Source organism: Ranitomeya imitator, chromosome 6, assembly GCF_032444005.1.
Source record: "Ranitomeya imitator isolate aRanImi1 chromosome 6, aRanImi1.pri, whole genome shotgun sequence".
Lineage (NCBI taxonomy): Eukaryota > Metazoa > Chordata > Amphibia > Anura > Dendrobatidae > Ranitomeya > Ranitomeya imitator.
The window spans coordinates 339,326,445-339,349,964 of NC_091287.1; the positions used below are offsets into that span (position 1 = coordinate 339,326,445).

Sequence of the window (23,520 nt, forward strand, 5' to 3'; positions counted from 1 at the left end):
TGGTACAATGTCTGTTCAACATGTGCTGCAGTCTAGTACAAAGTGTACAATGTGCCTGAAAGGGACGGACGGCTAGGCTAACAGCGTAACAGTGGGGGATTTGAGCATTGTTAAATCCTTTCCCTTTATAGCTTGCATAGAAAGCATTGTGCTGTTTGTGCGCAATGAATGTAGCCCACCTAAAAAGACAACATGACATTTTTGTTTTTATTCTGACTAAAAGGATTGTCCCACAATAAAAGGGTTAGTCTTCAAATCATAATTGTTCTTTTTATAATGTACACACACACACGATAACTTTACCTTTCCAGGCTCTACACCGTCTTGCAAATTATTATGCAAATTGTATTTTTCTCAGATTTTCCTAAATGGTCGGTGCAAATGGCAGTCAGTCTAATTAAAGGTCATCACCCGCTAGATTATACATCAAATTTTATTGAAGAAACCTCCCAATGATCTATATATATAATTGTCTAAGGGTTTTTCTGTCTGTCTGTCTGTCCTGGAAATCCCTGCTCTCTGATTGGTCGAGGCCGCCAGGCCTGCAATCAGCAACGGGCACAGCAAGTATGATGTCATAATGGTTGCCATGGCGACGATGATGTCATAAAGGTTGCCTCGATCAATCAGCGACGGACACAGTCTGCCGCGATTTCTGGAATCATCATTGTCCATATATTACAGGGACATGCATATTCTAGAATACCCGATGCGTTAGAATCGGGCCACAGTCTAGTAACAGTATAATCTCCAAAATAAATAAAAACTCAAAATGCAGTGTTCCAAATTAGGCACAGTAGAATTTCTATACATTTGATATGTTTTAAAGAACTGAAAATGCTCATTTGTGGAATTTGCAGCATTAGGAGGTCACATTCACTGAAAAAGAAAGTTATTTAACTCCAAAACATCCTAACAGGCCAAGTTACATGTTAACATAGGACCCTTCTTTGATATCACCTTCACAATTCTTGCATCCATTGAACTTGAGTTTTTGGAGAGTTTGCTTGTACGTCTTTGCATGAAGTCAGAATAGCCTCCCAGAGCTGCGGTTTTTATGTGAACTGCCTCCCACCCTCATAGATCTTGTGCTGGATGATACTCCAAAGGTTCGCTATAGGGTTGAGGTCAGGGGAAGATGGTGGCCACACCATGAGTTTATCTCCTTCTATGCCCATAGCAGCCAATGACTCAGAGGGATTCTTTGCAGCATGAGATGGTGCATTGTCATGCATGAAGATGATTTTGCTCCTGAAGGCACGTTTCTGCTTTTAGACCATGGAAGAAAGTTGTCAGTCAGAAACTCTAAATACTTTGCAGAGGTCATTTTCACACCTTCAGGAACCTTAAAGGCCCCTTCACATTAAGCGACGCTGCAGCGATACCGACAACGATCCGGATCGCTGCAGCATCGCTGTTTGGTCGCTGGAGAGCTGTCACACAGACCGCTCTCCAGCGACCAACGATGCCGGTAACCAGGGTAAACATCGGGTAACTAAGCGCAGGGCCGCGCTTAGTAACCCGATGTTTACCCTGGTTACCATCCTAAAAGTAAAAAAAACAAACAGTACATACTTACCTAATGCTGTCTGTCCCCGGCGCTCTGCTTCTCTGCACTCCTCCTGTACTGTGTGTGAGCACAGCGGCCGGAAAGCAGAGTGGTGACGTCACCGCTCTGCTTTCCGGCTGACCGACGCTCACAGCCAGTGCAGGAGGAGTGCAGAGCACAGCGCCGGGGGACAGACAGCGGTAGGTAAGTATGTACTGTTTGTTTTTTTACTTTTAGGATGGTAACCAGGGTAAACATCGGGTTACTAAGCGCGGCCCTGCGCTTAGTTACCCGATGTTTACCCTGGTTACCAGTGAAGACATCGCTGGATCGGTGTCAAACACGCCGATCCAGCGATGTCCACGGGAGATCCAGCGACGAAATAAAGTTCTGGACTTTGTTCAGCGACCAACGATCTCCCAGCAGGGGCCTGATCTTTGGTCGCTGTCACACATAACGATTTCATTAACGATATTGTTGCTACGTCACAAAATGCAACGATATCGTTAACAATATCGTTATGTGTGAAGGTACCTTTACGCGTCCTACCAGCTGTTTTACCCGTGATTCTGGCCCAAAATGTGACTCCTCCACCTCCTTGCTGACGTCGCAGCCTTGTTGGGACATGGTGGCAATCCATCAACCATCCACTAATCCATTCATCTGGACCATCCAGGGTTGCTTGACACTCATCAGTAAACAAGACTATTTGGAAATTAGTGTTCATGTATGTCTGGGCTCACTTTAACCATTTCTGCTTGTGAACACTGTTTAAGGGTGGCTGAATATTAGGTTTATGCACCACAGCAAGCCTTTGAAGGATCCTACACCTTGAGGTTCGAGGGACTCCAGAGGCACCAGCAGCTTCAAATAACGGTTTGGTGCTTTGTAATGATAGTTTGGCATCTGCTCTCTTAATCCCATGAATTTGTCTGGCAGAAACCTTCCTCATTATGCCTTTATCTGCATGAACTCTGTCTGTGTTCTGTTTCAGTCACAAATCTCTTCACAGTATGAGGCCACTCTTAAGTTTTCGTGGAATATCTAATGTTTTCATACCTTGTCAAAGGCATTGAACTATTTAATGCTTTTCAGCAGCAGAGAGATCCTTTTTAGTTCCCATATTACTTGAAAACTGTGGCCTGCATAATAATGTGGAACATAATTTTTAAGTAGTTTTCCTTTAAATTAGAATCACCTGGAAAACTAATTATCACGTGTTTAAGATTGATTTCAGTGATCCATTGAGCCCAGAGACAATACCATCCATGAGTTTATTTGAAAAACAAAACAATTAAATCCTTATGACACTTAATTCCAATTTGCATAATAATTTGGAACACAGTGTAGTTAGCCTCTGGCACTGTCCTGCTATAGTTCCAGTGCTCCTTGTAGATCATGCGCTGTGATGAGACCACAGAATGGGGCGGATCCTCCCACATCATGGGATAAGAGAGCTTATACCTGGAAGCAACAGTGTGCTGTAACTATGGAGTGAAGTACTGCAGGATGGGGCTGTAGCACAGGGGCAGACTTACCACTGGTGCAACCTCAAAAAGGCCACTACCACCTGCAAATACACAAGCAGCTTCAGTCAAGCTAGCTTCCCAGGCTATATCATCTCACAGCTGTATACTTAGCTTTTACTGGCTATTAAAAGCTGCAGCGTCGCTAAGTGTGACGGTACCTTTAGCATTGCACAAGGTGCTGGAATCATTCTCTGCAGGTGATTAAATTATCACCTGTGCAATGCAAGGAAATCCTGAAAACATGACCTGTTTGCAGCCCTCGAGGAATGCAGTTTGACACCCCTGGCGTACAGTATATTTTATCTTTTAAAGCATATCTCCTGTGAAAACTGTGTAACTGAGTCTTGCGCTGTATAAAAGTTTATGTGAAATATATATATATATATATATATATATATATATATATATACACACACACATATACACACACACACAGTTAGGTCCATATATATTTGGACAGAGACAACATTTTTCTAATTTTGGTTGTAGACATTGCCACAATAAATTTTAAACAAAACAATTCAGATGCAGTTGAAGTTCAGATTTTCAGCTTTCATTTGAGGGTATCCACATTAAAACTGGATGAAGGGTTTAGGAGTTTCAGCTCCTTAACATGTGCCACCCTGTTTTTAAAGGGGCCAAAAGTAATTGGACAATTGACTCCAATGCTATTTCATGGACAGGTGTAAGCAATCCCTTCGCTATGTCATTCTCAATTAAGCAGATAAAAGGCCTGGAGTTGATTTGAGGTGTGGTGCTTGCATTTGGAAGGTTTTGCTGTGAAGTAAACATGCAGTCAAAGGAGCTCTCCATGGAGGTGAAACAAGCCTTCCTTAAGCTGCGAAAACAGAAAAAACCCATCCGAGAAATTGCTACAATATTAGGAGTGGCAAAATCTACAGTTTGGTACATCCTGAGAAAGAAAGAAAGCATTGGTGAACTCATCAATGCTAAAAGACTTGGGCGCCCACGGAAGACAACAGTGGTGGATGATCGCAGAATAATCTCCAAGGTGAAGAGAAACCCCTTCACAACAGCCAACCAAGTGAACAACACTCTCCAGGAGGTCGGCGTATGAATATCCAAATCTACCATAAAGATAAGACTGCATGAAAGTAAATACAGAGGGTTCACTGCACGGTGCAAGCCACTCATCAGCATCAAGAATAAGAAGGCTAGACTGGACTTTGATAAAAACCATCTAAAAAAGCCAGCACAGTTCTGGAAGAACATTCTTTGGACAGATGAAACCAAGATCAACCTCTACCAGAATGATGGAAAGAGAAAAGTATGGCAAAGGCGTGGTACGGCTCATGATCCAAAGCATACCACATCATCTGTAAAACCCGGCGGAGGCAGTGTGATGGCTTGGGCATGGATGGCTGCCAGTGGCACTGGGTCACTAGTGTTTATTGATGATGTGACACCGGACAGAAGCAGCTGAATGAATTCTGAGGTATTCAGAGCCATACTGTGTGCTCAGATCCAGCCAAATGCAGCCAAACTGATTGTCCATCTATAGTATGAAACGATGACCAATGACCCAAAGCATAAAGCCAAAGCAACTCAGGAGTTAATTAAAGCAAAGAAGTGGAATATTCTTGAATGGCCAAGTCAGTCACCTGATCTCAACCCAATTGAGCAGCATTTCACTTGTTAAAGACTAAACTTCAGACAGAAAGGCCCACAAACAAACAGCAACTGAAAACCACCGCAGTGAAGGCCTGGCAGAGCATCAAAAACGAGGAAACACAGCGTCTGGTGATGTCCATGAGTTCAAGACTTCAGGCAGTCATTGCCAACATAGGGTTTTCAACCAAGTACTAGAAATGAACATTTTATTTTCAATTATTTAATTTGACCAATTACTTTTGGTCCCTTTAAAAACAGGGTGGCACATGTTAAGGAGCTGAAACTCCTAAACCCTTCATCCAATTTTAATGTGGATACCCTCAAATGAAAGCTGAAAGTCCGAACTTCAACTGCATCTGAATTGTTTTGTTTAAAATTCATTGTGGTAATGTCTATAACCAAAATTAGAAAAATGTTGTCTCTGTCCAAATATATACGGACCTAACTGTATATGTATACTCATCTATAGCCCGTTGAAGTCCTGCTATACTTACCAGCCGCCGCCTTTGCCACTCCTCGCTACGTTCTTGGGACCGCTCCATTGCAAGCGGCAGCTTGCAGTCCCAGGGCTGGTGTGAGCAGGACCTATGACGTCGCGGTCACATGACCATGACGTCACGGCAGGTCCTTGCCGCACACCAGCCCTGGGACGGGACCGGAAGCTGCCGCTTGCAATGGAGCGGTCCCGGGAGCGTGGCGAGGAGTGAGAAAGGCGGCAGAGGGTGAGTATAGCAGGTTTTTTTTTTATTATTATTATTTTTGACATGACTTATTTTTACTATTGATGCTGCATAGGCAGCATCAATAGTAAATAGTTGGGGACACACAGGGTTAATAGCAGCGGTAATGGAGCGCGTTACACCGCGGGCCGTTACCGCTGCCTTAACCCTGTGTGAGCGGTGGGGATTACGGAGCGGGCGCCGGGCAGTGAGTGCAGGGGAGGGACTAATCGGACTGTGGCCGTCGCATATTGGTCTCGGCAGCTGCCTGTCATGGCTGCCGCGACCAATCAGCAAACGAATAACCGTGACAGAAGGACAGACAGACGGAAGTACCCCTTAGACAAATTATATATATATTTGTCTAAGGGGTACTTCCATCTTTCTGTCTGTCCTTCTGTCTGTCACGGATATTCATTGGTCGCGGCCTCTGTGTCATGGAATCCAAGTCGCTGATGGGCGTTTTGCCACGACCAATCAGCGACGGGCGCAGTCCGGCGGCAACATGGCCGCTCCATCCTCCCCGCAGTCAGTGCCCACTTCGTACTCCCCTCCAGTCAGCGCTCACACAGGGTTAATGGCAGCGCTAATGTACCGCATTATGCCGCGGTGTAACGCACTCCATTATCGCTGCTATTAACCCTGTGTGACCAACTTTTTTACTATTGAGGCTGCCTATGCAGCCTCAATAGTAAAAAGATCTAATGTTAAAAATAATTTAAAAAATCATCATATACTCACATTCCGGCGCCTTTCTAGCTCCTCGCGACGCTCCGGTGACCAGTCCATGCAAGCGGCAGGTTACGGTGGCAAAGATGATATGCGACAAGGACCTGCCATGACGTCACGGTCATGTGTCCGCGACGTCATCACAGGTCCTGCGCCCATACCAACCCTCGGAAGCTGCCAAGTGCACCACACGCAGGGCCAGGACTTCAAGGGAGGGTGAGTATATGTTTATTTTTTATTTTAAGTTAAGTTTTAGACTACATGGCTCTGTGCTGTATACTACGTGGCTGGGCAATATACTACGTGACTGGGAAATATACTACGTGGCCATTCATATATTCTAGAATACCTGATGCGTTAGGATCGGGCCACCATCTAGTATGTATAAATATATATATATATATATATATATATATATATATATATATATATATATATATATATATATATATATATATATATATATATATATATTTTTTTTTTTTTCACACACACACACACACACACACACACGTGTAAGTATAAGCCGATATTTTCAGCCCACTTTTTTGGGCTGAAAGTGACCCTCTCGGCTTCGAGTCATTGTCAGCAGGGGGGGGGGGGGTGTCGGCGGGGGTGCGGTGCGGTGACATACTCACCTGCTCCTGGCGCTGTCCCTGCATGTCCCATGGTCTCCGGGAGCATCTTCCTGTGTTCAGCAGTCACGTGGTACCGCTCATTAAAGTAATGAATATGGACGCATATACATTACTGTAATGAGCGGTACGTGACCGATGAACACCGGAAGATGCCGCCGGCTCCGGGGACCATCTGACAGTGAGACGCTGCCAGGGACCTCGCCGGGAGCAGGTGAGTATATCGGGGGAGGTGAGCATTGCGCGATAGTCACCTTCCTCGTTCCACCGCTGTGCGCTGCTCTTTCATCCTCTGCAGTGACGCTCAGGTCAGAGGGCGCGATGACGCGATTAGTGTGCGTGCCGCCCTCTGCCTGAACAGTCAGTGCAGAAGATGGAAGACAGAGCGGCGCGTGGAACGAGGAAGGTGACTATCGCAAGTGACGGGGGCCTGAGCGAAGAGAGGCGAGTATGTGATTTTTTTTATTTTAATCGCAGCAACAGCAAATGGGGCAAATGTATGGAGCATCTTATGGGGGCCACAATGTATGGTTCCCGGTTCTGTTCGGGTCCGATGGGAGTTGCGGTCCGGGGCCTCCCATCTTCATAGGAGGACGTCCTCTTCTTGTCTTCACGCTGCGGCTCTGGCGCAGGCGTACTTTGTCTGCCCTGTTGAGAGCAGAGCAAAGTACTGCAGTGCGCAGGCGCCGGGAAAGGTCAGAGAGCCGCAGCGTGAAGACAAGAAGAGGACGTCATCCTATGAAGATGGGAGGCCCCGGACCGGACAACAACTCCCATCACACCCGAACAGAACCGGGACCGCCCCTGGGTGAGTATAATCTAACCTCTTTTTCTTACCTTTCAGGATACATGGGGGGGGGGGGCTTATCTACAGCATTCCAGAATGCTGTAGATAAGCCCCTGATGCTGGTGGGCTTAGCTCATCTTCCATTTTGGGGGTGACAAGTTCCCTTGAATAGTCTTCACTAATTTCATATACAGTAATTTCTCTGCAACTCCTGCACTTAGGTGGGTATTTTGCTTTTGACATACCATAATTCAGACCGTACACTTAACTGCAGTGTGCAGAGAGCCCTCACAGGCAGAATCAGAGTGTGAAGAGGGAGAAAAGTATCCAAGTATTCAGGGAGGGTGGGCAGATCACATGTACTGCATCAGCGCATTGACAAGGAAAGAGCACACTGGCAGTCTGTAGAGGGTATGGGTGAATCACAGATGGAGATCTAATGTGGTTACCGTACTTCATTATGTAGTTGGGTGAGGACCATAGAGGAATGGTGTGAAATTAATATTTTCGTAGGCTTTACAGAAAAGCCTGCAAAAAGCTGTTATTATAATAAGATTACGGTATTTATTGCATTGTTTTTTGTATACTTCCCAAGGTTTAAACTGCATCTGTGTTTTTTTACAGCATTTACACTGCAGGAGGTTCACACTGGAAATGTTCAGTATTTGGGACAGTCCTGCTGTGAATATTGTGTAGACCTGCATCATGTATTAAATGCTTTATCATACACCCCTTCAAGACCATTTCATATCATCAGAAAAAAAAAAAAATCTCAAAACACTTCTTGACTAAACATTATAGCAGGGATAAAAGAAACACCTGTGTCTCACATGAGCGCATAACCAAACCACAGTGGTTACAGAGAACACTGGTTAGCGTGTGCCACACCTCAATTAGTAGTTGAGATATGACCTTTCCTAAACACATTACAACAGAAGACGACATTATGCAGTAAGCTTGAGGGCACGGTATTAATTCTCATGTAAATCTAGTGGCTACTGAAATGCGGGCTAGACTTAAAAATATATTTTTTCTTCTAAGTATAATAACAGTCACTATAATTGATTGTAAACAGGAGCAATTCTACAATACATAGGTATGACAGTCAGAAGAATGTCATGTATAGCAGCCTGTATTTGGTCCACAGAAGCGTGGCTTGGTCTATAGTACTGTTGTCCTTCAGTTTAGGGGGGCCTGGCTTCAAATCTGTCTAAGAGAAACATCTGCATAAAGCTTGTATGTTCTACCTGTGTTTTTAGCGGGCGTCGTATGGGAACTCAAGTTTCAGAACATTCAAAGACAGAATGTTCAAGAGCTCCCATCCCTACTGATGGACCGTTCAACGACATGCAAATATTACATTACCCTCATCCACAAATGTATATATGGTATTAAAAAACTAAGCAGATAGAGCATGTCCATCACCAATTTGTCAATGTCCTTTTCATTTAATAAGGGGGAAAAAAAAAAAAAGTTCCAGAAGACACCCCAACATCCCCAGAAGGACCAGACTTACAGTCAGTAAAACATTGGGAAAACATTTGGCAGTGTTGGCATAGCTCCAGTCTCACCTTCAGTGGGACTGTCTTGATTTGAGGGGTCAATCTCTGTCCCAAGATGTCAAGACTCGTCCTAACTTCCAGTGCAACATATTCATCGTTCCATAGCTCATCTTCCTCCGGGGCAGGGCTGGCCGGCATCAATGCACACTTATGATTGATAAAATAAATAATTCTCTTCTTGTGATCTGGTGTCATCAGGATTCGAACCGACAACATGCACCTTTTCCAGGCAGTAAAACTATGAGCCACAGCCTCCGCTGACAAGAAAGGGAGGATTTTGTATACTTACGCTGGCGTCACACTTAACGTCTTAAAAATCGGTCCGATTCTCTTGGCCAAGAGTCGCACGAGTGTCCTAAGTATGGTCATCCGTGTGCAATCCGTTTGCAATGCGATGATGCAATTTCCTCGCATCTATGTATCCGTATGCAATGCGATTTTAACATGAGCTTTTACATACAGCAGCTCTCTCATTTACACATCGCTTTAAAATGAAATATTCTTCACAGACACATGCAAAATAATATAAATAATATATATATATATATATATATTTTATGCACACAGTACAGACCAAAAGTTTGGACACGCCTCATTTAAAGATTTTCCTTAATTTTCATGACTATGAAAATTGTACATTCACACTGATGGCATCAAAACTATGAATTAACACATGTGGAATGATATACCGTATATACTTGAGTATAAGCCGACCCGAGTATAAGCCCTAATTTTTTCCCAGCTTTTTGTGGCAACTTAATGACTCGAGTATAAGCCTAGGGTGGAAAATGCAGCAGGTACAGGTAACAAAAGTACAAACAGATACCAATAAAAGTAAAATTAATTGAGACATCAGTAGGTTAAGTGTTTTTGAATATCCATATTGAATCAGGAGCCCCATATAATGCTCCATAAAGTTTGATGGGCCCCATTAGATGCTCCATATTAAAATATGCCCCATATAATCCTGCATAAAGGGTAATAAGGGCCCCATAAGATGCTCCATAGAGATATTTGCCCTATATAGTGCTGTGTTATGACCTGGTGGTTAGAAGCACCCGGAATGACCTGATAGTTAAACCTCATACAGGACGAGCTCTGGGATGTGGGAGCTCTGCTGACCGCAAGCCCTAATCCTATCACACACACTAAAAATAGCCGTGGAGCGCTCCTGACCAGACCTAGGCGCCTCGTCACAGCCTAAGAATTATCTAGCCGTAGAGATAGAAAAAAAAGCCTACCTTGCCTCAGAGAAATTCCCCAAAGGTAAAGGAAGCCCCCCCACATATATTGACTGTGAGTAAAGATGAAAGTCACAAACGCAGAAATGAAACAGGTTTCAGCAAAGGGAGGCCAGACTTACTAAATAGACAGAGGATAGGAAAGGTAACTTTGCGATCAGCACAAAAACCTACAAAAGACCACACAGAGTGTGCAAAAAGGACCGTGAGTCGGTGCGGAGGGGCCACTCTGCATCCCAGAGCTTCCAGCTAGCAAGACAAAATCATGATAAGCAGCTGGACAAGAAAACAAAGAAAGACAATCAGGAACTTAGCTTCTGCAGGAGAAGGCAGGTCACCAGAGAGATCCAGGAGCGAACGGAAGCAATGCAAAAAACATTGACAGCTGGCATGGAGTAACGTTCTGAGAGGAGTTAAAATAGAGCAGCCAACCAAAGGATAAACCACGTCACCTGTGTAAGGAACCTCAGAAGCAGCAGCTTCACTCATAGCCATCAGAGGGAGCCCATAGACAGAACTCGCCGAAGTACCATTCACGACCACAGGAGGGAGCTCGACAACAGAATTCACAACAGTGCTGCACAAACGTTATGGCCCCATAAAATGCTCCATACAGACACTTGCCCCTTAGAATGCTGCACAAACGTTATGGCCCCATAAGATGCTAAATACAGTCACTTTCCCCTTATAGTGCTGCACAAGCGTTATGGCCTCATAAGATCATCCATACAGTCACTTGCCCCATATGCTTTTGCTGCGGGAAAAAAAAAAAAAGAAATCATATACTCACCTCTCGTTGGTCAGGACCCCCGGCATGTTCAATATTCACGGCTCCTCGTTCCGGTGCGGCTCTGTCTTCAGCACTGACGTTCACGCAGAGGGCGCGCACTGACCACGTCACTGTGCCCTATGACCTGAGCTTCACAGCCAGAGGACGCTGAAGACAGAGCGGTACCGGAACGAGGAGCGGTGAATATTGCGCAGCGCAGGAAGAAGCTGCAGCGCTGGAAGAAGCAGGGACGTGCAGGGACCGTGCTAGGAGTCGGTGAGTATAACCAGACAACCCCTGCTCCCCCTCCCCTGCCGACCCCTGGGCATGACTTGAGTATAAGCCGAGAGGGGGACTTTCAGCCCCAAAAAAGGGGCTGAAAATCTCGGCTTATACGGTACTTAACAAAAAAGTGTGAAACAACTGAAATTATGTCTTATATTCTAGGTTCTTCAAAGTAGCCACCTTTTGCTTTGATGATTGCTTTGCACACTCTTGGCATTCTCTTGATGAGCTTCAAGAGGTAGTCACCGGGAATGGTCTTCCAACAATCTTGAATGAGTTCCCAGAGATGCTTAGCACTTGTTGGGCCTTTTGCCTTCCCTCTGCGGTCCAGCTCACCCCAAACCATCTCGATTGGGTTCAGGTCTGGTGACTGGAGGCCAGGTCATCTGGCTTGGCACCCCATCACTCTCCTTCTTGGTCAAATAGCCCTTACACACCCTGGAGGTGTGTTTGGGGTCATTGTCCTGTTGAAAAATAAATGATGGTCCAACTAAACGCAAACCGGATGGAATAGCATGCCGCTGAAAGATACTGTTGTAGCCATGCTGGTTCAGTATGCCTTCAATTTTGAATAAATCCCCAACAGTGTCACCAGCAAAGCACCCCCACACCATCACACCTCCTCCTCCATGCTTCACGGTGGGAACCAGGCATGTAGAGTCCATCCGTTCACTTTTTCTGCATCGCACAAAGACACGATGGTTGGAACCAAAGATCTCAAATTTAGACTCATCAGACCAAAGCACAGATTTCCACTGGTCTAATGTCCATTCCTTGTGTTCTTTAGCCCAAACAAGTCTCTTCTGCTTGTTGCCTGTCCTTAGCAGCGGTTTCCTAGCAGCTATCTTACCATGAAGGCCTGTTGCACAAAGTCTCCACTTAACAGTTGCTGTAGAGATGAGTCTGCTACTAGAACTCTGTGCGGCATTGACCTGGTCTCTAATCTGAGCTGTTTTTAACCTGCGATTTCTGAGGCCGGTGACTCGGATAAACTTATCTTCAGAAGCAGAGGTGACTCTTGGTCTTCCTTTCCTGGGACGGTCCTCATGTGAGCCAGTTTCTTTGTAGCGCTTGATGGTTTTTGCCACTGCACTTGGGGACACTTTCAAAGTTTGCCGAATTTTTCGGACTGACTGACCTTCATTTCTTAAAGTAATGATGGCCACTCGTTTTTTTCTTTACTTAGCTGCTTTTTTCTTGCCATAATACAAATTCTAACAGTCTATTCAGTAGGACTATCAGCTGTGTATCCACCAGACTTCTGCACAACACAACTGATGGTCCCAACCCCATTTATAAAGGCAAGAAATCCCACTTATTAAACCTGACAGGGAACACCTGTGAAGTGAAAACCATTCCCGGTGACTACCTCTTGAAGCTCATCAAGAGAATGCCAAGAGTGTGCAAAGCAGTCATCAAAGCAAAAGGTGGCTACTTTGAAGAACCTGGAATATCTATATATATAATTGCCTAAGGGTTTTTCCGTCTGTCTGTCTGTCTGTCCTGGAAATCCCGGCTCTCTGATTGGTCGAGGCCGCCAGGCCTCGACCAATCAGAGAGCGGCACAGCATCGACGTAGAAATCCAGCGTCTCTGATTGGTCGAGGCCGCCAGTCTGATTGACACTTCTATATTGATCAGTCCTCCTGACACTTCTATATTGATCAGTCCTCCTGACACTTCTATATTGATCAGTCCTCCTGACATTCTATATTGATCAGTCCTCCTGACACCTCTATATTGATCAGTCCTCCTGACACTTCTATATTGATCAGTCCTCCTGACACTTCTATATTGATCAGTCCTCCTGACACTTCAATATTGATCAGTCCTCCTGACACTTCAATATTGATCAGTCCTCCTGACACCTCTATATTGATCAGTCCTCCTGACACTTCTATATTGATCAGTCCTCCTGACACTTCTATATTGATCAGTCCTCCTGACACTTCTATATTGATCAGTCCTCCTGACACTTCTATATTGATCAGTCCTCCTGACACTTCTATATTGATCAGTCCTCCTGACACCTCTATATTGATCAGTCCTCCTGACACTTCTATATTGATCAGTCCTCCTGACACTTCAATATTGATCAGTCCTCCTGACACTTCAATATTGATCAGTCCTCCTGACACCTCTATATTGATCAGTCCTCCTGACACTTCAATATTGATCAGTCCTCCTGACACTTCAATATTGATCAGTCCTCCTGACACCTCTATATTGATCAGTCCTCCTGACACCTCTATATTGATCAGTCCTCCTGACACTTCTATATTGATCAGTCCTCCTGACACTTCTATATTGATCAGTCCTCCTGACACTTCTATATTGATCAGTCCTCCTGACACTTCTATATTGATCAGTCCTCCTGACACTTCTATATTGATCAGTCCTCCTGACACTTCTATATTGATCAGTCCTCCTGACACTTCTATATTGATCAGTCCTCCTGACACTTCTATATTGATCAGTCCTCCTGACACTTCTATATTGATCAGTCCTCCTGACACTTGACGATGTCATAAAGGACGTAGATATCCCGCGTCACTGATTCAGCGACGGGCACAGTATCGACGTAGATGTCATAATGGTTGCCATGGCGACGATGATGTCATAAAGGTTGCCTCGACCAATCAGCGACGGGCACAGTCTGCCGCGAATTCTGGAATCATCATTGTCCATATACTAAGGGGACATGCATATTCTAGAATACCCGATGCGTTAGAATCGGGCCACAATCTAGTCTATATATATAATTGTCTAAGGGTTTTTCCGTCTGTCTGTCTGTCTGTCCTGGAAATCCTGGCTCTCTGATTGGTCGAGGCCGCCAGGCCTCGACCAATCAGAGACCGGCACAGCATCGACGATGATGTCATAAAGGACGTAGAAATCCCGCGTCTGATGATGGCACAGCGACGATGATGTCATAATGGTTGCCATGGCGACGATGATGTCATAACCATTGCCTCGACTAATCAGCGATGGGCACCGTCTGCCGCGAATTCTGGAATCATCATTGTCCATATACTACGGGGACATGCATATTCTAGAATACCCGATGCGTTAGAATCGGGCCACAGTCTAGTCTACTATATAATTGTCTAGGGGTCACTTCCGTCTTTCTGTCCTTCTGTCACGGATATTCATTGGTCGCGGCCTCTGTCTGTCAAGGAAATCCAAGTCGCTGATTGGTCGTGGCTGTTTTGCCACGACCAATCAGCGACGGGCACAGTCCGGAAGAAAATGGCCGCTCCTTACTCCCCGCAGTCACTGCCCGGCGCCCGCATACTCCCCTCCGGCCACCGCTAACACAGGGTTGATGCCGGCGGTAATGGATAACGCACTCCATTACTGCCACTATTAACCATGTGTGTCCCCAACTTTTTACTATTGATGCCTATGCGGCATCAATAGTAAAAAAATGTAATGTTAAAAATATAAAAACCTGCTATACTCACCCTCCATAGTCTGCCGAGCCGCTCACGCCTGCTGCCATCTTCGGTTCCCAGCGATGTATTGCGAAATTACCCAGAAGACTTAGCGATCTCGCGAGACTGCTAAGTCTTCTGGGTAATTTTGCAATGCATCCTGGGAACGGAAGATGGCGGCAGCCGCACGCCCATCGCCACAGCGCCGTTGGATCCCAGGGGGTGAGTGTGTAACTTTTTTATTTTAATTCTTTTTTTTTTTTTAACAGGGATATGTGCCCACACTGCTAAATACTGCGTGGGCTACATGGCTGTTATATACTATGTCGGCAGTACTATATACTACATGGCTGATATATACTACGTGGGCAGTACTATATACTACATGGCTGCTATATACTACGTTGGCTGTGTTAGATCCTGCGTGGGCTGTGTTATATACAACGCATCGGGTATTCTACAATATGTATGTATGTATGTATGTATGTATGTATGTATGTATGTATGTATGTATGTATGTATGTATATAGCAGCCACATACCAGGGTGGATAAAAATCAATGATTTTTTTCAATAAACTGCTTTTTGAGGAAAATATTTTACCATCCAAAAGGTTCTTCCATCATGAGATAAAGCTGAGTTGTTTAACTCAGTAGAATAAAGGCTGTATATGTGTAACATTCACAATGCCATGCTCTTCCAGAGGTTTCTGTAGGATTAGTGGGCAGTTCATCTCCTATATTATCACAGACGCTCGCTTTACTTACGCAGTTCTCAAAACTGAATTTGACTCCGCAGAGGTCCCAGCCTCTTCTTCACGGCAAAAATGTTACAACATGAACAGAGTTGAGAAAAAGGCAGGCATGCGTGCAAAATGCAAACGATGCAACAAAGAGATGCAAGGCCTGGTGGCGCGAATGAGGCAACATCATGAGAAGTGCGGTGATGAAGATGACTCATCTTCATCACCGCACTTCTCATGATGTTGCCTCATTCGCGCCACCAGGCCTTGAGTCATCTTCATCACCGCACTTCTCATGATGTTGCCTCATTCACGCCACCAGGCCTTGCATCTCTTTGTTGCATCGTTTGCATTTTGCACGCATGCCTGCCTTACCGATAGGCGAAGGAGCTTCATTAAAATATTCCCAAACTGGGTCTCTTTTACGGCCTGCTGCCATTATAAGGAAAGAATGTAATAAACCTCAGATCGTACACACAAACAGATCCAGACTTGTCTGTCTGTGGCTATGCGGCAGTATTGTGCTCAAAGTTTCACTTTCATTTTCTTGTCTGCTTGCCCTTCCTCCTCCTCACACTTAGATTCACATTCTTCTTGTGTTGTGCAGATCTATTCCACTCCAAACAATCAGAAACATATTGTCCAACTTCTTGGACTTGGCACTGAAGGGGTTGATTCTGTATTCATAGGTTTGTAGAACAATAGGATTAAGGTCTTTTTCTCAACTCTGTTCATGTTGTAACATTTTTGCCGTGAAGAAGAGGCTGGGACCTCTGCGGAGTCAAATTCAGTTAGGTAGAAACTTTGATTTAAATCACTGATTTAAATCAAGCCTTACTGACTAGTGATTTAAATCGTGATTTAAATCAGTTAGATTTAAATCAAATCCACCCTGCCACATACTATATAGCACAGGCCACGTACTATTTGTCTGTTATATACTACATGGCTCCTATATACTACGTGGCCCGTGCTATATACTATGTGGCTGCTATATACATACATACATACATATTCTAGAATACCCGATGCGTTAGAATCGGGCCACCATCTAGTAAGACATCATTTCAGTTGTTTCACACTTTTTTGTTAAGTATATAATTCCACATGTGTTAATTCATAGTTTTGATGCCTTCAGTGTGAATGTACAATTTTCATAGTCATGATAATACAGAAAAATCTTTAAATGAGAAGGTGTGTCCAAACTTTTGGTCTGTACTGTACACACACACACACAGATAGATTAAGAGCGGGCAAATGATCTGACGCGTACGGAGTGACAGGTTTCCCATGGTCCATAATTCACCGCAGTTCAGGCTGTTAGGGAGCGCAGCTTCAGTGACATCACCGCTAGTCACTGAAGCTGCTCACTCACCAGTGGTTTTCAGTCGGGATGGTCGCATCTTGGCACCGTCCAGGTTGTAAACTCTATATTCCCCAGATATGGATTACTGCGTGGGACACAACGATGGACAGGGTATCTTGTTGGTTTATCATTTTACTTTTATTACAGGAAATCAAGGGCTTCGCAGGTGTGGTTGTAAGTATGGTTTAAATAAGAATATTAAAAGGAGTCTGTCTTTATTTCAATTAAAGGATTTTTTACTGGGTGTCTGTTTTCTTAATTTGACTATGGGGTTAGTAATGGGGCATCTCATGGACGCCTCTATTATTGACCTCGGGGCTTGATGTCACAAAAGGTGACATCTACCCCCACAACTACAGGGCAAGTGGGAAGAGCAAGGCCAAGTGCTTTTCTGGGGAGGCTGAGTGCTGATGTCTTTAGCCGGGGTGGCAATATCCATGGAGCTGATATTAATAGCCTGGGAAGCTCCATGGGTATTACTCCCTTCCCAGGCTATAAACATCCGAAATCTTTTCCTTCTACGCTTCCACATGGAGCTGTGAATAGGACTAGCACAACTCCACTTATTTCGGATGTGCGGCAAGCCACAAGGTTGGATCCCAATCATCTTTAAAATTCTAGCATAGTGTTGTGCCCATTTCGCACAACCTTTACAGGTGAGCTCTTATAAAGGACCACCTCTATTTTTATATCTACTATATAATTGTCTAAGGGTCACTTCCGTCTGTCTGTCTTTCTGTCACGGATATTCATTGGTCTCGGCCTCTGTCTGTCATGGAAATCCAAGTCGCTAATTGCCGCGACCAATCAGCGAACGGCACAGTCGGGCGGAAAAATGGCCGCTCCTTCCTCCCCGCAGTCAGTGCCCACTCCATACTCCCCTCCAGTCAGCCCTCACACAGGGTTAATGCCAGCGTTAATGGACCGCAGTGTAACGCACTCCATTAACGCAGCTATTAACCCTTTGTGACCAACTTTTTACTATTGATGATGTGTATGCAGCATCAATAGTAAAAAGATCTAATGTTACAAATAGTAAAAAAAAGGTTATTCTCACCCTCCGCCGTCGCGTCCTCTCCTCGGCAGTGCAAGCGGCAGGTTCCGGGGCCAACAATGGTATGCGAGAAGGACCTTCCATGACGTCACGGTCATGTGACCGCGACGTCATCACAGGTCCTGCGTTCATCCAATCCTGGGACCGGAGCTGCCCTGTGCACCGCACACAGGCGACAGGACTACAAGGGGCCCTCGGAGGGTGAGCACGGTATATGTTTATTTTTTATTTTAACTCTTTTTTAACCTGGTACATATGTGTCTGGGCAATATACTACGTGACTGGGCAATATACTACGTGGCTCTGTGCTGTATACTACGTCGCTGTGCAATATACTACGTGGCTGGGCAATATACTACGTGGACATGCATATTCTAGAATACCCGATGCATTAGAATCGGGCCACCATCTAGTGTTCTATATTGCGCTTAGGTAGCGCACTCTTGTTTTCTCTCTCCCGCCTCCAGTTTCCTGCAAAGCCTTTGTGATCGTATTGCATGATTACCATTAATCTTAACCAAATTCCCAACTTCATTTGCTCAAATGCAGCCCCAAATGTGCAAGGAACTTCCACTATTACCTGCAGACAGTCATTTTTGTATCGCTCGCCAACCTTTTGATGACAAACTCTTGTTACCGCCACATTATTCAACTTGTCAGTCCAGAGCACATGCCATTTTTCTGCACCCCAGTTTCTATGTTTTTATGCATAGTTCAGTCACTTGGCCTCGTTTCCATGTCAAATGAATATTTTTTGACAGAAATTCTTCCATGAAGCCCACTTCTGGCCAGACTTGTATTTGGGGTGTAGCTGGGTACCAGTGGTGGCTGCCAATGATGAACAATTTCAAATCCAAATACGCTTGACGTGTCCTTCATCGATGTACATAGTTTCTATGGTTTACCACTGTGTTTAATGGTCCTCAATGCCGAGAAGTATAGGCAGATACTTATACAACATGTAATACCACAAGGGAGGCATAAGATTACAATTTATTCTGCAGCAGGGCATCAAACCCAAACATACAATGTCATTAAGAACTATCCATGACAAGTAAAACAAGCAGTTCTGGAAGTGACGATATGCCCCCACTCTTCAAGTTTGGCTGGGATTACATGAAGAGATGCAAGCCTACATCTTTAGAAGATGGGTGATTAGTAGTGATGAGCGAGTATGCTCGTTACTCGAGATTTCCAGAGCATGCTTGGGTGTTACTCTAAGTATTTGGGAGTGTTCGGAGATTTAGTTTGTGTCTCCGCAGCTCCATGATTTGCGGCTTCTAGACAGTCTGAATACATGTGGGGATTCCCTAACAAACAGGCAACCCCCACATGTACTCAGGCTGTCTAGCAGCCGTAAATCATGGAGCTGCAGAGACACAAACTAAATCTCCGGGCACTCCCAAATACTCAGAGTAAGGCCGGAGTCACACTATAGCGAGATACGGCTGAGTCTCGCAGGTTAAAAACAAGCTCTGGCACCGGCACTCCGGAGCGGAGCGTGTTGCTCCATGTATTGCTCCATGTATTGCTATGCGGCTGCACGCTCCGCTCTGGAGTGCCGGAGCTTGGTTTTAACCTGTGAGACTCGGCCGTATCTCGCTGTGTGTGATCCCGGCCTAATACCTGAGCATGCTCTGGAAATCTCGAGTAATGAGCATACTCGCTCATCACTAGTGATTAGTTTTCCAAGATGTTTGGAGCACCCTCTGGGCAGAGTTCCTTCAAACACTGGTGCAAGTGATTTAGATTTCACTTTTGTTCATTCACTCTCCATATTAATTGATAAACTATTAATACTTGTTTTATTTTTTCAAGCATGCTTACTTTGTAGCATATTTTCCACATCTGCCTAGAACTTTTGCACAGTACTCATATATGTGTATTACATACAGTATCCCTTGCAGAGTAGCCTAACCTCACACTGGGTGACTGCAGACTTCTGAATCTTCCCAGCGCACACTGAGGGGATTCGCCGGCTTCTGACCCGGTACCGGAGGGTATGCATGTGTGATACATACTCTCGGCCAGTGGGCGCGGCCATACTTCCATACACATAGGGCAGAGACAGACTGCCGTATTTCTCATGCGAGTATCGCATTGTAAACCTCGTACTGACTGTCGGCTCTCCTGACCAGAGATTGACAGCTGCATAGAAATACATCATACTGTCTTGCTCAGGTCAGGAGAGGTGGCAGGCTAGTGCATGCAGTGCAATTATCGCATGAGTTATATGCCCGTCTGGTTCAGCCCTTACAAGCAGTGGCGTATCCAGGGGGAGGGCAGCCGGGGCATGTGCCCGGGCGCAGCCGACAGGGGGGCGCCAGCGGGCCGCCTGATGATGCGGCGGTCCAAGGAGGCTCCTCGTCGGCGGCATTCTGCTGCCCCCCACACTGAGAAAGTCCCGTTCTCTGAGCCGGCTGTCAAATTGACAGCCGACTCAGAGAAAGTGCTGCGCGTCGAATCCCAGCGGCGTAACTACCCCACAGCAGAGCCCCACACCACAGTTGTTGCTGCCGCTGTTCTGTGCGCACAGGACCTGTGATGAGGTCACAGGAGGGGAGGAGTCAGGAGTCACATGATCAAGGGCCTCCTGTAGTGCAGGACTCTGCTGGTTGTCATGGTGATGGATGAGGGTAAGGTTTTGTGTGGGGTCAGGAGTGGTTTGTTTGGATGTAGAACAGTGTGTGCGCGAGGTGCGCGGAGCGGAGCCGCGTGTGCGCGAGGTGCGCGGAGCGGAGCCGCGTGTGCGCGAGGTGCGCGGAGCGGAGCCGCGTGTGCGCGAGGTGCGCGGAGCGGAGCCGCGTGTGCGCGAGGTGCGCGGAGCGGAGCCGCGTGTGCGCGAGGTGCGCGGAGCGGAGCCGCGTGTGCGCGAGGTGCGCGGAGCGGAGCCGCGTGTGCGCGAGGTGCGCGGAGCGGAGCCGCGTGTGCGCGAGGTGCGCGGAGCGGAGCCGCGTGTGCGCGAGGTGCGCGGAGCGGAGCCGCGTGTGCGCGAGGTGCGCGGAGCGGAGCCGCGTGTGCGCGAGGTGCGCGGAGCGGAGCCGCGTGTGCGCGAGGTGCGCGGAGCGGAGCCGCGTGTGCGCGAGGTGCGCGGAGCGGAGCCGCGTGTGCGCGAGGTGCGCGGAGCGGAGCCGCGTGTGCGCGAGGTGCGCGGAGCGGAGCCGCGTGTGCGCGAGGTGCGCGGAGCGGCGTGTGCGCGGAGCCGCGTGTGCGCGGAGCGGAGCCGCGTGTGCGCGAGGTGCGCGGAGCCGCGTGTGCGCGAGGTGCGCGGAGCCGCGTGTGCGCGAGGTGCGCGGAGCCGCGTGTGCGCGAGGTGCGCGGAGCCGCGTGTGCGCGAGGTGCGCGGAGCCGCGTGTGCGCGAGGTGCGCGGAGCCGCGTGTGCGCGAGGTGCGCGGAGCCGCGTGTGCGCGAGGTGCGCGGAGCCGCGTGTGCGCGAGGTGCGCGGAGCCGCGTGTGCGCGAGGTGCGCGGAGCCGCGTGTGCGCGAGGTGCGCGGAGCCGCGTGTGCGCGAGGTGCGCGGAGCCGCGTGTGCGCGAGGTGCGCGGAGCCGCGTGTGCGCGAGGTGCGCGGAGCCGCGTGTGCGCGAGGTGCGCGGAGCCGCGTGTGCGCGAGGTGCGCGGAGCCGCGTGTGCGCGAGGTGCGCGGAGCCGCGTGTGCGCGAGGTGCGCGGAGCCGCGTGTGCGCGAGGTGCGCGGAGCCGCGTGTGCGCGAGGTGCGCGGAGCCGCGTGTGCGCGGAGCCGCGTGTGCGCGAGGTGCGCGGAGCCGCGTGTGCGCGGAGCCGCGTGTGCGCGAGGTGCGCGGAGCCGCGTGTGCGCGAGGTGCGCGGAGCCGCGCGGAGCCGCGTGTGCGCGAGGTGCGCGGAGCCGCGTGTGCGCGAGGTGCGCGGAGCCGCGTGTGCGCGAGGTGCGCGGAGCCGCGTGTGCGCGAGGTGCGCGGAGCCGCGTGTGCGCGAGGTGCGCGGAGCCGCGTGTGCGCGAGGTGCGCGGAGCCGCGTGTGCGCGAGGTGCGCGGAGCCGCGTGTGCGCGAGGTGCGCGGAGCCGCGTGTGCGCGGAGCCGCGTGTGCGCGAGGTGCGCGGAGCCGCGTGTGCGCGAGGTGCGCGGAGCCGCGTGTGCGCGAGGTGCGCGGAGCCGCGTGTGCGCGAGGTGCGCGGAGCCGCGTGTGCGCGAGGTGCGCGGAGCCGCGTGTGCGCGAGGTGCGCGGAGCCGCGTGTGCGCGAGGTGCGCGGAGCCGCGTGTGCGCGGAGCCGCGTGTGCGCGGAGCGGAGCCGCGTGTGCGCGGAGCGGAGCCGCGTGTGCGCGAGGTGCGCGGAGCCGCGTGTGCGCGAGGTGCGCGGAGCCGCGTGTGCGCGAGGTGCGCGGAGCCGCGTGTGCGCGAGGTGCGCGGAGCCGCGTGTGCGCGAGGTGCGCGGAGCCGCGTGTGCGCGAGGTGCGCGGAGCCGCGTGTGCGCGAGGTGCGCGGAGCCGCGTGTGCGCGAGGTGCGCGGAGCCGCGTGTGCGCGAGGTGCGCGGAGCCGCGTGTGCGCGAGGTGCGCGGAGCCGCGTGTGCGCGAGGTGCGCGGAGCCGCGTGTGCGCGAGGTGCGCGGAGCCGCGTGTGCGCGGAGCCGCGTGTGCGCGAGGTGCGCGGAGCCGCGTGTGCGCGGAGCCGCGTGTGCGCGAGGTGCGCGGAGCCGCGTGTGCGCGGAGCCGCGTGTGCGCGAGGTGCGCGGAGCCGCGTGTGCGCGAGGTGCGCGGAGCCGCGTGTGCGCGGAGCCGCGTGTGCGCGAGGTGCGCGGAGCCGCGTGTGCGCGGAGCCGCGTGTGCGCGAGGTGCGCGGAGCCGCGTGTGCGCGAGGTGCGCGGAGCCGCGTGTGCGCGAGGTGCGCGGAGCCGCGTGTGCGCGAGGTGCGCGGAGCCGCGTGTGCGCGAGGTGCGCGGAGCCGCGTGTGCGCGAGGTGCGCGGAGCCGCGTGTGCGCGAGGTGCGCGGAGCCGCGTGTGCGCGAGGTGCGCGGAGCCGCGTGTGCGCGAGGTGCGCGGAGCCGCGTGTGTGCGAGGTGCGCGGAGCGGAGCCGCGTGTGTGCGAGGTGCGCGGAGCCGCGTGTGTAGGAGTAACTAGATGTGGCCATTATACTGTACGTAATATGTGTGTGTGTTTGTGCATGCATGCGTAGCGCTGTGGGTGAATGTGCAGAGACGTAAATGGTTTTGTGTGTGTACGGGGAGGAGAGGGCAATGTTGGGGCTGACAGGGAGAGTGCAATAATTGGGATGGAGAGGGAGGAGCAAATGATGGATGTGGTGGAATGGGCAATGATGGAGGTGGAATGGGCAATGATGGTGGTGGGGGGAGAATGCAATGATAGTGGGGAGGAGGAAATCATGGAGGTGGTGGAAAGGGCAATAATGAAGGGGGGAAGAAATGATGGACAAGGATTGTGGTGGTGGAAAGCACACTGATGATATTGGAGGGGGAGAAAATGATGGAGTGGTGGAATGGGCAAGTATGGTGA

The 23,520-nt window shown here is 48.9% G+C and overlaps 1 protein-coding gene across 2 annotated transcripts in view; it reads right to left on the reverse strand.

Moving 5' to 3' along the window:
• Positions 1-23,520, reverse strand: part of RIPOR2 (RHO family interacting cell polarization regulator 2) — a 270,446-nt gene that overhangs the window by 242,541 nt on the left and 4,385 nt on the right. The gene's annotated exons all lie outside the window — the stretch shown is intronic.